Source organism: Crocodylus porosus, unplaced genomic scaffold (genome assembly GCF_001723895.1).
Source record: "Crocodylus porosus isolate Cpor-Errol unplaced genomic scaffold, CroPor_comp1, whole genome shotgun sequence".
Classification (NCBI taxonomy): domain Eukaryota; kingdom Metazoa; phylum Chordata; order Crocodylia; family Crocodylidae; genus Crocodylus; species Crocodylus porosus.
In genome coordinates this window covers 21,850,675-21,866,870 of record NW_017728918.1, presented here as the reverse complement: position 1 = coordinate 21,866,870, position 16,196 = coordinate 21,850,675, and positions in this window count along the sequence as shown.

The window sequence follows — 16,196 nt, the reverse complement described above, 5'->3', positions numbered from 1 at the left end:
TGGTAGTAGGTAGTGTATTTATTGGGTTTCCCTTGAACACAAATGTAAGACAAGGGGCTTCTTTCCCATGCTGACTGGGGAAAATAATGTTGTTTTATATTTGAGTAAATACAGTAAGTAACACGCTCAGCTATTTTCAGACTGTTCCTTGGGGCTGGCTCCAGCCCTGTCCAGAACAGGCTGAGATTGTAATGATCATCACCATGTGACTGCTCAGAACATTTTCTTACTCTTAATATAGTAAGGTAATGATCTAAATAAAACACATGCTTAGTGTCCTGTGTAGCAAAGCCCTTAGTTTTCCATGGATAGATAAGCACTTCAAGAGCTAGGCTTAGGTTGTCGCAGTTTACAATAAAATCTTGACAGTTGTAATTTTGCAAATAATTCACATTACCATGGTAAAAAACAGCACTAACATGAAGTTTATAATGTCAGTTGCTATTATCTTTTCAAGTATGGACTGTTTTTCCACTTTTAAATTATACTCAGATCTACACACAAGCTGTATGAAACAGGATTATAGTATTAAGATGCAAGTAGTACAAAAATGCAAATGACAAAACTAAGGTTTCCCATGCACCATAGCTCCTTTCTGGGTGCATCTACTAGGGCTGTGCAAAACAGCAGCTTCATTTCAACTTCCATTTCACCACTTTGATGGGACAGTATTTCATTTTGAGTTTCATTTCATTTCAAAACCACTTTTCAGTTTTATTTCGTTAAAGCTGTTTGGCTGTTTTGATGCTGTTTCGACATTTCGCCCATACGCTATAATGGGGAAGCACAAAACTGCCTATATAACTTTGTCAGTTCTTTCCTGATTTGGATGAACCTTGCAGGAATGGTAGCCCTTGCTGAGGCCACAAAGCCTGCCAAGTGTCAAGGAGATAGGTCCAGGGGTGCCTGGAAAACTGCACCTCAAGCTGCTTACAAGCAAAACTCGTGTCATGCGTCTATCTGAAGGCACAGCAGGGTAAAAACTGCAGCTATGGTAGCCCCTTCTGAGGCTATTAAGCCTGCAACGTTTCAAGGAGATAGGTGCAGTGTTTCTGGGAAACTGCACCTCAGCTACTGACAAGCAATATTTGTGACGTGGGTGACAGAAAGCAGGCCTGTTCAAACAATGCTGCCTTTTATGCTGGTTTTCCATTCCCCCCCACCCCCACCTCCCCAAGAGCACTCATATTTGAAGGGACCTCAGGGAAGGATTTCAGTCACTGGCCAGCTACACAGTCAATATGAGAGCAGTCCTTCCCCCATCTTCCCCCTCCCTCTCCTTACTTTCTGTTTTCCTGCAGGCAAGCCCAGCTTGAGCTTTGAAACTCAAAACATTTCGACTGGCCTTGTTTCATTTTGAGGCTGTTCTGAAGCCTTTCGTTTCATTTCAATGTTGCTTTTTGAAGCTCGAAATGAGTCAAAGCAGCATCAAAATAAAACAGCCAGTGAAATTCCACACAGCCCTAGCATCTACACATGCATTTGCTGTGGCACTAGTTTACTCACAAGTAAATTACTTGTTAGTAAATGGTGCTGGGCAAGCATCTACATGTACAGGGAAGCAGGAACAGAAGTCCTGCCAGTCTGCTCCTAATTCCCAGAGCCTTGTAAGGGCTCCCTGTTGCCATCAGGGGGAGCTCCAGGCTCCAGATGCAGCTGCCAGCAGCTGTCAGCCCTCTTCAAAAAACAGCCACACTTGCTGCTTTCTGGCCAGCCACTTCCCTGGCAAGAAGCAGCACACCCAGTGGAGGGACACCACACAGCAGAGCTCTCCTTGCCACCTGCCTCCTCATGTTATGGCTGCTCTAGTCCTTGGCCCTGGAAGTGATGACCAGTGCTCTGGGCTCCTGCTGGACACTACGATGACCATACTGGCCAACCGCACTGACCACCACCTACCTCGTGGCTATCTCACCCCTCACGGCTCCTCCACATGCAGAGACTACGTGCCTGCCCACCACATGCTGTTTTAGGGCCACCACCATGAACCTGTCACCTCAGCCCCATCTGCTGGGCCAGACCTCAGCAGGGACACTGATAACAGGCTCCAGGATGCCACTGCTGGAGCTGCCATCACCTTCCTGAACCTCCAGCCCCACTTCCTCTAGGCTCACAGGGCCAGACAGGACTGGTGATAGCACATCAGAGTGGGTGCTTCACAATGGGTGTGCTGGACCTGCAGCTGGGCATCATGGTGGTCCTGCCCTTCTTCATCAGGGACTCTGCCTACTTGGTCCTGCCCTGCCTTATGCATCCCTACACCAGCCATCGGGACCCTCACCAGGCCCACTTTAACCACTGCCTGGGTTGGACACATGCCCTGGTGGAATGCACTTTCAGGTGCCTAAAGGGTGCTGGAACACCTTCACCACCTGCCTCAAGTTCACTGAGAACATCCTCCACCAGGTCATCATTGCAGCCTGTGTGCTGACTGACATCTGTGAGGCCCAGGGGGAGCTCCTCTGTGAGGCCTGGAGGAGGCGCAATACACAGAGGACACCTGGCAGCAGGAGTACCACCTGCAGTGCCAGTGGCAGCCTGCCCACTTGCACTGAAGCCCCAGAAGAGCCCTGCACCTGCCAGTGGGAGCCAGGACACCGTGTGTGGGAGGCACTGGATGTCCACCTCCTCCAGCATTCCCCACTCGAGACTGCCAACACCAGTATCCACTGGCCCTCCGACCTCCCTGCCTGCCCCGTACCATGCTCAGTGCAGACACATTTCACAAGTACATTTATATTTCTATAACATCAACCAGAGTCTCCCTCTCCCCTTCCCTCTCAAGAAACAGAGCCCCCCTTCCGCCGCACAAAACAGAGCCCCTCCACCACCCACCCCACCCACCAACAATAAAAAACCTTCCCCATGAAAACTAGGTATATGTCTTTTGTTGACTGCCCTGGGGTGGAGCGCTATAGGGTGGGTGCACCTAGGGGGCAGACACAGCTGGCCAGTACTCTGGCCATTCCTCTGTGGGTGCACACACCATGCTGAGTGTGGCAGGTGGGGAGCTTACCCAAGGATGATGGTGACAAGTAGTTCCCCAGAGTGGATGGCTTCCCCTCCAGCAGATGGTGTCCAGGGCCAACAGGGCTGATGTGTGGGGTTCTGGCTCCACTGCAAGCAGCTCCTGCTCCATGCCCACATGGAGCCATGGTGAGTGGTGGGCCTGGGCCCAAGAAGGGGGCTGGACTGTGCCAGACCAGGGGTGGGGACTGGACCAGAGGCTCCTGGATGCTGGATACTGCACAGGACCTCACCTGAGGCCCAGGTAGGGGCCTGCTGCTGGGTGAAGGGTGGCTACTGGGGAGCAGGTGGAGGCTAGGCAGTGACCAACTTGAAGGTGACCACCAGGGCCAGAACAATGTCTAAAACCTGGTGGTTATTATCTGTGGCCTGCACTACCCAGACCAGGGTGGCATCCTGCACCTGCAATGCCTCCATCCACTCATGATCCAGGGCCAGGAGCTTTGTCAAGGGATCCCTGTTCTTTCAGTCTCATGTCTCCTTCTGCCAGTCCCACACATCCTTGCAGGTTATGTCCTTTGCCCGCCATGCATCAGCCAGCCAGTCCTCTAACACTATGACCAGGCAGTTCAGGAGGAGAGTCCTGTCCAGGGTCCTACTCTGGGGGAGCCATCCTATTCATAGGGCCACAGCTGTGGGCAGCAGTGATTCTGAGGCTGCATCCCAGCTGCCAATTGCAGCCTCTTCCCTGTGTGCAGCTGCAGGCCCTGTACACCCATGAGAAAGAAACTGTTTGTGTGAGTTTGCAATATTTCATAGATAAGCTGCTTTGTATCAGGGGCTGTGCACTGCCTGACCTCAAATTAAACACAGTTGCCCAGAGTGCCCAGTGAACAGGTGCCCAAGGACCAGGGGTGGGGTCTGGGCCAGAGGTAAGTCAGGCAGACAGGCCTGAGCCCAGGTGGCTACCATGTGAACCCCCAATTCCTGCTTATGCCCCTGGGCTGCAGGCAGCCTACCTCCCCTGCCCCCTTCCCAGCGCAGGACAAGCCAGGGTTCTGGCAGCACCTGCCATAGCTCCAGACCCTGCTGCTCTGCACTCCCCCTGAAGGCCATCCTGCCTCTTGTGCTGCCACCCAGACCATGGCACTCAAGCTCAGGGTGTGCTGGGCTCCCAGATAACTGGGACAAGCAGATGCTCACACCCCTGCCCTCCCCACAGGGGGACTCTCCAGGGAGGCATTCCAGAGCCAGTCACCCCCTGCACTGGTGCTGTGCCCCCAGTGTGCCCCTGCTGCATGTGTCATGAGCAGTGAACAATAAACTGTTTGCATGGACTGAGGGGTGCTTTACCCACTATGCCATGCTGCTGTTGGTGGCCATGGTGTCCTTAGCACAAATGCACACCTGACACTGGATCCTGAGTGCCAGTGGTACAGGGGGAAAGCCCAGGCTGCCCTGCAATTTCCGCCACCACCTAGAGGACTACCTGCGACTGTGCTACATCCCTGCCCCTGCAGCCAAGGAGGACACTGCCAATGACACTGACACATTGCTCAGCATGTTAGAGGTCTGTGCCCATTTAGCTACTGGGGGCATGGGTTGCTCAGTAGTTTTGCACTGTCTCTAATCTCCCAGCATGCTGTGAGGGGAAAACCCAGAGCCAGGGGAGTTCAGGAGGGAAGGGAGGTGGGGCAGGGGCAGGAGTGTAGGAGGTAAGCACCCTCCCCACAACGCAACCCTTACCATATAGCTGGGGCTGGTGTGGCTGGTGCCTCCATTTGGTCCCAGCTGTCAGTGACAGTATGTCACTCTGGATGATGTTCTTGAACGGAGGGGCATGGTGGGTAACCAGCTGGGGCCCTCAAGGGGAGGATCTGGTGCTGCTGGTGGCCAGTGGTGTCATGGTTGGCCCCACCTTGTGGGGTGGGGCTGAGCCTATAGAGCTAGTGCAGCAGGCACTGGCCCTCAGGTGACATGTCACTGGGGATGCCAGGCTGGGCCAGAGGCTCAGGCAAGCTGACCACACTGCTGTAGACACCACAGCTGTGGTCTGGGTCCCAGGATGTAAGGATGTCTGTCAGTTGCCACATAAAGGTCATGGACTTATGGGCACTCCCCGACGAATGATTATGGTCGATGATGGCTATCCACTTTGCCCACAAGGCCTTGACCTTTATGCGGTACTAGCATGCTGATCAGTTATGCCTGCACTCCCACATCCAGGATGACAGTGCCTCATAGACGTGGACATTGCAGCACCCACTCCACTTGAACTTGTGCAGCACTTCTGCCTCATCCCAGAGTACCACAAGATCATCAGTCTCCTCCTGTGACCAGTTGGGGCCCCAGGTGATGTGAGCAAATGTGGGCATGGGAGTCAGTGAAAATGACACCATTGTGGGTCTTGCACTGACTCTCTGGGCCTCTGCATGGCTGTTTCTTTTCTGCCAGACCTGGGCAGCTGCCTGTAGTACCCAACAAAGGGTCCTGGTGTGGAACTGGCAGCTGTATGGCAGAGGCAATGCCCTGCAGTACCTGCAGGCTCAGGGCAGGCCGCTGGCTATGGGCTACAGTCAAGAGGGGCTGGGCCTAGCAGGCAGAAGCTGCCTGCAGCTGGGCCTGGGGCCTGACAGGCCTGGCTGGTGGTTGCAGCAACCTATAGCAGCCTGCAGTAGTCTGTAGGCCTGGGTGGAGCAGGCCTAGAAGCTGCATGGCACTGTGATGCTTGGCAGTATCAGCCCACTGTGCCTTAACACACACAGTCATCTATGTCACAAGTTTTGCCTGTCAGCAGCTTGAGGTGCAGTTTCCCCCAAATCCCTACACTAATTTTCTTGAAAATTAGAAGACTTTGTGGCCTCAGCAAGGGCTACCACCCCTGCAGTTTTCACCCCACTGTGTTGTAACACACAGATGTGACATGAGTTTTCTTTCAAGAATTTGGGGTGCAGTTCCCCCCAAATCCCTGCACCTATCTTCTTGAAGCTTGGCAGGCTTCATGCTCTCAGCAGAGGCTACCACCTGTGAAAGTTTCATCCAAATCAGACAAAAAACAACAAAGTTATAGATATTTCATTGATTCCCTGCTATACCCTATGGCCGCATCTCTGAAGTGGCTTCAAAGCCTGTCTCAACCACTTGAGAAGCTCCACACCACTTCAGAAAGCCTAACGAAGCCAGTGCTTCAATCCAGACATGCAGCTTCGGATGCTAAAGTGTCCAAAGCTTCTCCAGGTCTAAAGCACGGTCCAAAGCCTTGCACAGCCCTAGTACTTAGCTCAGTTTACAACCCTTTAATGCATGGATGTTCCCATTTCAAGTGTCTTTAGGATGGTTTAAAGGTAGCATGTACCACTACTCTATGTCTTCACCTGCCCCTAATTTCCTAGTCTTGGTTTCCCTCTTTGTCCTTCCCCTTCATTTCCTCCAATCCCGCTAGCTCTTTTTCGCAGTCTTCTCTCTCTCTCAACATATATGTAAATTTTGATCTTTGACCCCTCTGCATTTAAATTTGGTAGTTCCTTTTCTACGCACTCTGGGCTCAAGACAGACATCATTGCAAGCACAGGAAATATCATCTCCATGATCATTTTGGACTAAATCTTTGGGGAGTTTTTCTAATGAAATCTAAAGAGTCCCCCACATGCAATCTGCAGTTTTTCAAAATCTTGTATCTTGTCTATACTTAGATTTTCCTAGGGATTACAAAAACCACATCAGTGATATGAAGGTCACTCCCTGCCTAATTTCAATTTCCAAATCAAAGAAAAGGTCACCAAAATTTTTTAACATAGGACTAGAATTTTCCTTGATGGTCTTGTTCTCAGGAATAGGTTAAATGTTGTGCCGGGAAAAGAAAAAAGACAGAAGGAATAGAAAATCTTCCCATGTAAGGCACCCAGCCTAGACAATTTCCATCTGACCTTGTGAAGTTTGGAAAAGTAACAAGCAATTTTAAAAAGTGGGGGTTTAATGCAAACATTGGAAAATGTTAATAATATACAGGGGTACCAGCTCTTCTAGATGTGTAAATTTACTTTGCACTGGGCAAGATTATGGACAGTGCAGGACTTTCAGGTTCAGTGTTGTGCAGATTTGATATCACTTCTCCAGCAGATTAAAGGAGATTTTATAGCAGTTGTAGATTCCAGCCAGGAAGACTTCTGCTTCTGTCTCTTCCTGTCTTTTACTGGCTAGTATTTATAGTACAAAGGAAGGCACTTTAGAAAGCACATAGCTCTTGTTGAAAAGAAACAATAATACCAAACTTAAAGTGATGGTACCAGATATTATATCTGTTCATTTTGGTTTGGTTTAGGGTTTCTGATCAATCCACACTTGCAGTTCTTAGGAAAAAAGTAAATCCAGATGTCTATATAAATCCTTCTTCAGCTCAATGGAGTTTCTTTTCATTTTTAATTAACAATAGAAAGTGACAGCTCATCTAAAAACATAGTAAACCACAAATAATAATGTGATAGAGATTAAGCTACTGAGAACATCTGGGGAAACCATCTACTGCAAACTCAGGCACCTAAAAACTATCAGTATTATTTCTGGTTTCAAAGAAATCTCATCAGAAAAAAATAACATTACCATTTTATTTTTTCCCCTGCTTATTCTATTTTCTGCATTGCATTCATAGATACCCTGAACTGGAGATGTATTCTGTCAGCATGCAATGATGTATTCAAGTTGACTCAGAGTGTGACATTGTGGGACAGGAAATAAAGAAATAGCATATCACTACTGGTTTCTTTGTATTACCATGTTAGAGGATGAGTAGAGTAATCTCATCTGGAGTGGGGTACTGGTCACATTTGTTATCAACCATTCCTCAGGCTGTAATCTCTTGAGGGTCCACAGTTTTTTTAGATAAACTAATGGAGTGAGAAGACTAGCTTGATCTAAGCTACTCACCACTGATATACTATAAATATTTAATAATAATAATCACTGCTTATTGAACTTAGTTGAAACTCTCGTTTCTTTTGATTTGTGCTCTGTCAAATGCTGCCCTGGGGAAAAATAGAGAGACACTCCTAGGTTCTGGGACTGTGTCTCTATATATCTTCATCTAAAAATGCTTCTCTTGGAAAAAATATTGCCAGAGTCTGTCTTGAAGCAGATTTATTACCTGTTGTATGCTAGGTTTCTACATTATTAGCTATAATGTACAATTTAATAGAATGTCTCCATTCTGATATTCTTTAATAAGTTAAGAGCTGGCTCTCTGTTAATTTGTGTGACTCTAATCAGATGTGTAACAAAATTGTGTGTAAAAAAAATGCTGGCTTTCCTTTGCCTGCTTCTTATATGCTTTCACTTTTTCTTTCTTTCACAAAGTATTAATGATGATATTAAAGTCTCTAAATAGTCTAGGGTTCAGTTTGCTAAGAGATCATTTTCACTCTATATCCCAGAAAAGTAGGTAATTATTAAATTGGAAGAGACTTTGACCTGGTAGCCTCAAGACCTTGGCCAAACTCTTTTTGTCAGGTGGAAGGGGAGAAAAAAAATCACATCCCTAACAAATATTCCTACATCATCATAAGGACTATGTTAGATCCAGTTTACTGACTTCAGAATTAATATAAACTTTATGAACCATGCAACCATTTTACTGAAACACTTTGAATCACCACTAGGAGGATTTTCTAGTATACTTATACTGGTAAATACTTCTCAAGGGGTGTGTCTACACATTCATTAATGAACTGTAGTTATGGCACATTTAGTACTTGGATAAACAGGTACTAAATCAATGTTCAGTAACTTGTGCTACTGTGCAGTAGCACTGGTGCATGGGTTTTTTGGGTGTTAACTGTGTACTACTTGGGTGTAGCCTGATAGTACTGTGCAGTAGCATATTGACAGGGGCTTTGCCTGGCACATTACTGAACAGTGTTATTAGGCTACTGCACAGTTAGTGTCTCATACAGATGCAGCCAAGATGTTGGAAACGTGTTGTTCTCTGGCAGGAAATTTGAATGAGTTGGTCCTGGTATATGCTGGAATAAATGAGTATAACTCCATTTAAAGCAAAGGAATCCACTTAAACCATTGTTGGTATTCATTATCTTATCAGTAAAAAAACCCCTGCCTTTAGAATCCACTTGCATTGACAATCTCATAAACCACAATCCAGGAGCCTTTTATTTTGTTTGATTGTTTTCTTTTTCTTCTGAGCTGCTATTCCTCCCTCTCTGCAAGAGAAGACATGCATGCAATAGCATTAAGCTACCTTGTATTCCTGTATTTGTCTTCCCTGGTGATTCATATCCCTTAACTTCTTTCTATTTTCTCTTCCCTAGTTTTGTCATGTGCCTGCTTATGTAGGTTTGGAAACAATAAACTGTATAGACCCTGCATCATTGTTAAAGAACAAGGCAACAGTCCATAATAAATATAAACCTGAGAAATGGAGCTTCACCCCTCTTCACGTACACAAAATAAAATTAACCTGTGGAATTCATTGAAATGGAGAATGAGTGAGGTCTACAGGTTCATAAAATTCAAGAAGTCATTTATCATTTTATGTATATAAAGTCAATACCAAAGGGTGATTTAAAAATAAAACATGGGCAAAAAAGAAAGGATAGATACCCGCAAGCTTTATGACATAATATGCTCCAGAATGGTTGGTCTGTCTCCTATTATTTGATGAAAATACACCTGCACTTTCCTTTGGGCATCTGGTCCTGATTCGTTATGGTGTCCTGATTCATTATGGCACTTCCTATATCTAGATTCAAGCTGGAGTGTGATCAGGGATACTTCAGCGAGGAAGTAGGAGGGACATCCCCTCTACATTTAGTGGAGAAGGTGCAATCTGTGTTCTCTTCTTTTCCTTTTCTTTAGAGCCTGGCAATGCTCTATTGTTGAAGAAGATAAGTTTTTTCTTCTTATATCTTTGTCCAGAGTCCAGTATAGGCTCTATATTTGTATCAATGGACTATTTAGAACAACAAATGCAGTTTTGGTCACCAGTGTTCAAAAAAGATTAACTTACATTGGAACAAGTTCAAAGAAAGATAAGTAAGATAATTAAGACAGTGGGGAACTTAGAGAACTTTTTGAATTGAAAAAATATTAAAGCATCTTATTTTTAGTTTGGCAAAATAGAGATTGAGAGGGGATATTATCACTCTTTGTAAGTACACACATAGAATATACCTGGGATTACCTGCCCTGTACCATTGTGTACGTTGTCGCTCCAATACTGCTTAGTCTTGGGGCTCTGCCAATTACAATTTTTTTTTCCCCTGCAGTGGTTCAGCCCACTTCTAGAACAAACATCTCTGTTGATAAGGCAGCAGTTTGCTTTTAACAGTGAAGTCTGTATTTAGATACAACAATGTGCCTATTTAATGAAGAGTTAGTTGAGTAAGCAAGTGCCCAGGTAATGGAAACCATGCATTTCTATCACAAACAGAATGGAGAGTGCTTTAGTTGAGACAGAAGTTTGTGTGGTGCTGACTGGCCTACATTCTTTGCATAGAAAAGAATGCAAAGACTATTCTAGTAATTTGGCTGAGGGCTATACAAACCTAATTAGAAATGTTCAGTCCCACAGGGACACAAAACTGTACTTTAAAACAGACTTTTAAAAAGTAATTTCTAGGGGGAAAAAGTTCTTTCTAAATTTGTAAATTCCTTAACATCTATTTTCTGAATTTAGGGCACAAGAAGTTTCATAAAGGTATGTGTAGGTTCCTCTAGGTTACTGCACTGGATTCATGTCAACATAATATCTTGATTCAGTGCCATACAAAAATAACATTAATTTACCCAGTATGTGTAACCGTAACAGAGAACCCTGTCCTGTTACTGGAAAGTGGCACGACACCTTAAAGAGCAGGGTTTTTTAACACAGACATAGGCAATCAAGAAAGTGGGGGTTAAGGAACAACCCTGTGGTCAAGTCAACTGACAGGGGAGGCACCTGACTAGAAAAGGGCAGGGCTTTAGCAGTATATAAACCAGAGCCAGAACCAGAGCAAGGGATTAGACCTGAGTGGCAGAAAGGTAAGGAAGCCCTGCTGTGAGACAGCTAATACTGATGACCAGCTAGCAGGGAGCTGTGGGAACGAAAGAGAAAATGCACCAGAGGAACGTGATTTCATCCTTAGAAGAAGTGTGGTAGGCAGTCGGTGGGATGGGTGTTTGTGTTGCTGCCAGAAGGCTTAAGTTTGTGTTTGTGTTTTGCCAAGAAGATCAGGGAAGACTAGCAAAGGGTTTGGTGTGGAGGTCCTGGTAGTGCCCAAGGTAGGTGCAGCTAGAAAAAGAAATGAAAAGAGGAGCCAGGAAAGGCTCAGGAGGAGAAGAGCTAGGGAAGGTTCAGCATAAAAAAGGAAGAGCTGGGGAAGGCTCCATGGGAGAGAAGAGCCAAGGAAGGCTCAGAGGAAGAAAGAAATGGAGAAGACTCCAGGAGAGAGGAGTTGAGCCCGGTGAAGGCTTAACACCTGTGGAAGTTCAAGACACAAGAGGATGGGGTGGGGGAGGTCCAATGAAGGACATGGGGATAGCAAGAACTAAGGTCTGACTCCTATAGCCGGGTAGGGTAGAGACTGTTAAAGACACAGCAACTGGGAAAAGGCAAGAAGCCATGAACAGACTGAAAGATGAAAGAGGCGGAGTGCCCACCAGTGGATGATTTGTAGCATTTGTGAGGCATGGGCATGACTGTGGGAGATAACAGCTGGAGATCACAACTTAAACCCTTAAAGCAAGCAAGGGAGAGTTGGGAGAGTTGACTAGTGGAGAAGAGCGAGCATCTTAGGATCATCAGTTTCTGAGCATAACCTCCCTTACATTAAGAGTCCATCAAGACATGGTAGGAATGAGGCAGCTTTTGTTGCATCACAACAATGCTCAGTCATCTAGCCTGTTACAATGACACAAGGAGAAGCAGCAGCAGTGAGAACTGTTGATGAGGGAAGCATTGCTGGTGGCACCAAGAGGGAAAGTGGTGGCAATCAGAAGCAGGAGGAATAGGCACCAGTGCGGTTGGGAGCCATCACTGGCAAGGGACTCAGTGGTGGAGGAGCAGGGAGGGCATGAGAGTGGCCAACTTTACTAAGGTTTGGCATAAACCCCCAAATTTTGGGAAATGTTGCCATAACCTGATCAATTTCATATTCATCTAAACAATTTCCTCCAATAATTACTATAGCCACGCCTGTTTCTCTTCTCCCTTTTCTCTTTCCTCTCTGCAACAAAGACTAAACTGAGGAATTGGAAAATGAAATGGCATTAAGTGTTTTATATTCTTTTACATTTCCTAACAGCATTTTCTTCTGATGTAACAGGAAACGATGTTGCTTGTCTCCAAGCCCTGTCAGGTAAAATTGAATAGCACCTACAGATTCAATTTTACTAATTAAACAACTGTATAGGCTTCAATTCAGATACTAGGGTAGAAATGTTGATCAGAATAATTCTACTTTTAAGTGTACTTAGTGTGAGATATGTATTTCTAGTCTTTCATGTAATATATCATATCCACATTTGCAATGTTCAGGCATCATTTTCTGATTCGGAAGTATTTTTGTTCTATAATGACTTCAAGGAAAACAGGATAAGATCCCTGTACATTTGCTTGTCTTGAGTAATCCCTGAGTGTTTTCAATTCAAGCTTCAGCTCAGGAGGTGTGCCAGACTCATAGCTCAGATCTGACCACAGGCTTCATCCATCTCTCATAGCTGTAAGAAAAATATCCATGGGGGGTAAACAGGTTTTAATAATATTTCTCTTAATTCTAGTTCTTGAAATCACACTGCCATTAGGGGCAGCATCCCTCGGTACCAGTAATGCAAGTGCTTTTGTTAAACACTACATTTTTCATGGATTGCATTATCAGAATGAATAATAGTGCCTCAGTATATCTTTTTTTTTATGTGTTGTCATGTTTTACAGTTGCACACCACAACAAACTAGAGAATAGTTAATTCATTCCTATTTTTTCCCCTTTATATGTGTGTGTGTAGAAGAAACCTGAAGGCATTGAATTTATTTCTTTGGTGCTGACTCGCTGAGGCCTGTACTGGGAATGCTAACTTATTAGAGAGAATAACCTGCTTTTCTATTAATACACCAATAGCTTTTCATTCAGATTGATTTAATGCTAGGATAACGAGATATGCTGCCTATTTGTCTGTAAAAATAGTCACAAGAATTTGTTAAAACCTTTTTAATAGAACTTTACTTAATGCTTCATATCATTTTTGTAAAGTAATTAAAATAGGGAGGGGTAAAAGTGGAATCACCAGTCAGAATGCATTAAACTTCTGTGTTCAGAGATCCAAACTTGTATCTAAACCCAACCCTACAGTTTTGGTTTTAGGTCACATCCAAAATGGGGAGGACTTTTTCTACTCAGTCTAGTTCAGATATGTTCAAAATGTAATAAGAGCAGCAATGTTTGTGATATTTCACTGTAGACCAAGATAGTGGGCATCTTGTGACATTAGTTGACATAATAAAATGTCAAAGATGAGCTAGGCAAAAATTTTGTGGCAAAACATTTTACCCAAAGATGCATGTTTTGGTTGTATTGTGATTAACTAAATCAATTTGTATATTCCTGTTGAATTTGATAAATGGTTTTGACCAAAAAGAAAACCCTTTAAAGAGTCAAACCCATTTTTTTCTCTCTCTAGGTTTGTTCAAAACAAAATTGTTTTTGATTTTACTAAGCAGGAAAACCTAAATATTTTTAACTGAACCTAAAACTACCCCCCCTCCCCTGCCATGACAAATTCTGGTTTGGCCAGTGAGCACTTCCTCTCCTCACCAAAAATTTGTATCAGTATTTCACACAGCTGTATCAACACATCTGAGCCCAAAAAGATTTCGGTACATTTAAACCTGAAACTCTCTACAGACTTTAGATTTGATTTATCCTCAGGTGCAAAGAGTAGCTAACATTTACTTTCAATCTGGAAGCTAGAGTGCAATAAAAAACTTTTAAAAATATTTAGTTTCCCTTTGATGTGCAAGTTTGACATTTCAAAAATTTCCATTTCAAAATGACTTCCCCTTCTGAATAGAAGTAGAAATTTGGAAATATCAAAATAAAATGTATCAACATCTTTATTCTGCGTGACATATGTTGACATGTCAAATGAACTGTTTGTTGATTGGAAAATGTTCAAAGGATACTGACAATTTGTTTGGGTGCCCCCTCCCCCCCCCCCCCCCGGCCTTAGACAAATCATTTAGTTTTTTCTTCAAGGAAAAATTTCAGTCAGATCTAACTGTGACTTTGCATGCTATTTTTCACAGCTATTTCAGATATAGCCCCAGGAGGCCTTATGACTCAAACACCTCTGCTGGCAATTACTTCCTTGCTATTATTACTATAGCCTATTCCAACAACAAATTATGACATACTTGTTCAGCTCTGCTGACCAGCAAACGGTAGCTGGAACCACAACTCTACCCAGCTTGTACTTTTCTATTTTCACCTCTTTAAGGGAAGAGCAAAGCAGACACATAGCTCCTTCTTAATCATGCATGCTCAGACTAATTGTCTGGGTAGCCTTGTACCATACAGGGAATTCTCACTCCCTTGCAGGGTTGTATAGTCCATCTTACAATCCTGTTCCACCTCCTTTCTCCAATTTTAAATAAACCAACAAGGGAAATTATCATGTTTCTAGAGAACCTCTAACATAAAGAAAACAACAGAGAATAAATAAAACCATGAAGAATGTGGGAATCCATTTATTCTAAAATAGTAATTTCTTTAATTAATGATGCATAGGGATTTACACTACTGAAAACTGGCCCTGTCTTTTCACTGTATAACTATCAGATTGATCAGGACTGTCTGTAGTAGTGGTAATGAAAACAAGGAACTGAAATGCAGCATAGGATTTTGTTGTGTGTAGCACTTTTTGTTAACCCAGTCATAAATATCTGATTATCATAACAATTGTTTGAAGGAACAAGTCAGCTCCTCCTGCTGCTGCTTAACTATCTTAGGCTAGGTAAAGAAAAGCCCAAGGTGGAATTGATCAAACCTTGATGAGTTTCTCTAAGCTGTGTAGATTTAATGGGGAGCAAACAAAACACAAGTTCACCCTGAGGAGGAGGGACAGGCAGATGCCTGCATTGGCTAACACCACCAGACTAGGGGTGCAATCGCACACCTCCCAGTGTGCTGGAGACTGCTGAGGGCAGCCAAATACAGCCAAGCAGCTGGCCACCCCTGACTGCCTGCTAGAAATGCACCCCTAACCTCTGCTTCCAGGTGGAAAGAGTGGGGGAAACAGCACAGAACCTCTCCCCAGCCCCAAACCCCAGCCAGTGGCCAAGTGCCAGAAGTACCAGCAGGGAGGAGCAGGGGAAAGTTGAGGCTATTTCCCCCAGACACTGCCAGAACTGCTGGGGGGGGGTCTTCCCCCTTCCCTGCTGCCTGACCCAGTTGGTCAGCATGACTTCTCTTCCCACCTTTCTCTCCTCTGCTTTCCCACCCTTCCCCCCATAACTGAGCATGTGTGGGGGAGGGCTGGGGAGTGAAGCTACACTGGCCAAGAGGACTATGCAGTGTGGGAGAGGGGAAGCCTCTGTTGCATAGCTTTCTCCAGCTTTGCTTGCTTGAGAGGGGTGGGACAGGGGTGGGAGCTTTTGTTTTCCCCATTCTCCCCTCCTCCATTGTTGATAACTGGTGGGGATGGGAAAGAAGCCATTCTGGCCAAGAGGGCCAGGCAGCAGGGGAAGGGGGCTAGACAGGAGATGGGGGGGCCTCTGATCCTCCCTCCACCCCTACAGCTTCCTGGCCCAGCTGGAAGGTGCAGGCAGGAGGCAGGGATATGGAGCAGAGGCTTTGCTGCTTCAGTTCTGTGGTATCCCATGGGTGGTAATGGCTTAGCACTCGACTGGAGCAGATGAGTATGAGCCAAGGTTATCTCTCCTGTCCTGCAAGGGGTGATTAGCAGGGGCTAACAAAGCAGCCTTGTATGGTGGGGCGCTGTAATCAAACATGAGTTGGGAGGGTATCTGGTATAGAATTTTGATAGACCAATCTAACCTAAACCACTTAAAGCAGATTGAATTTTATTAGCAGATGTTTAGGATTGTGAGTCCAAAAAGATGACAAAGCCAGTAGGGAAATACAAATCACCTGAGTGAGGGACTAATATTAGAAGGATGGGTGTGAGGAGGGGACTGCAGCTAGGTTACACAAAATACAATGTTAACCAACTAAGCCCTTGATCTG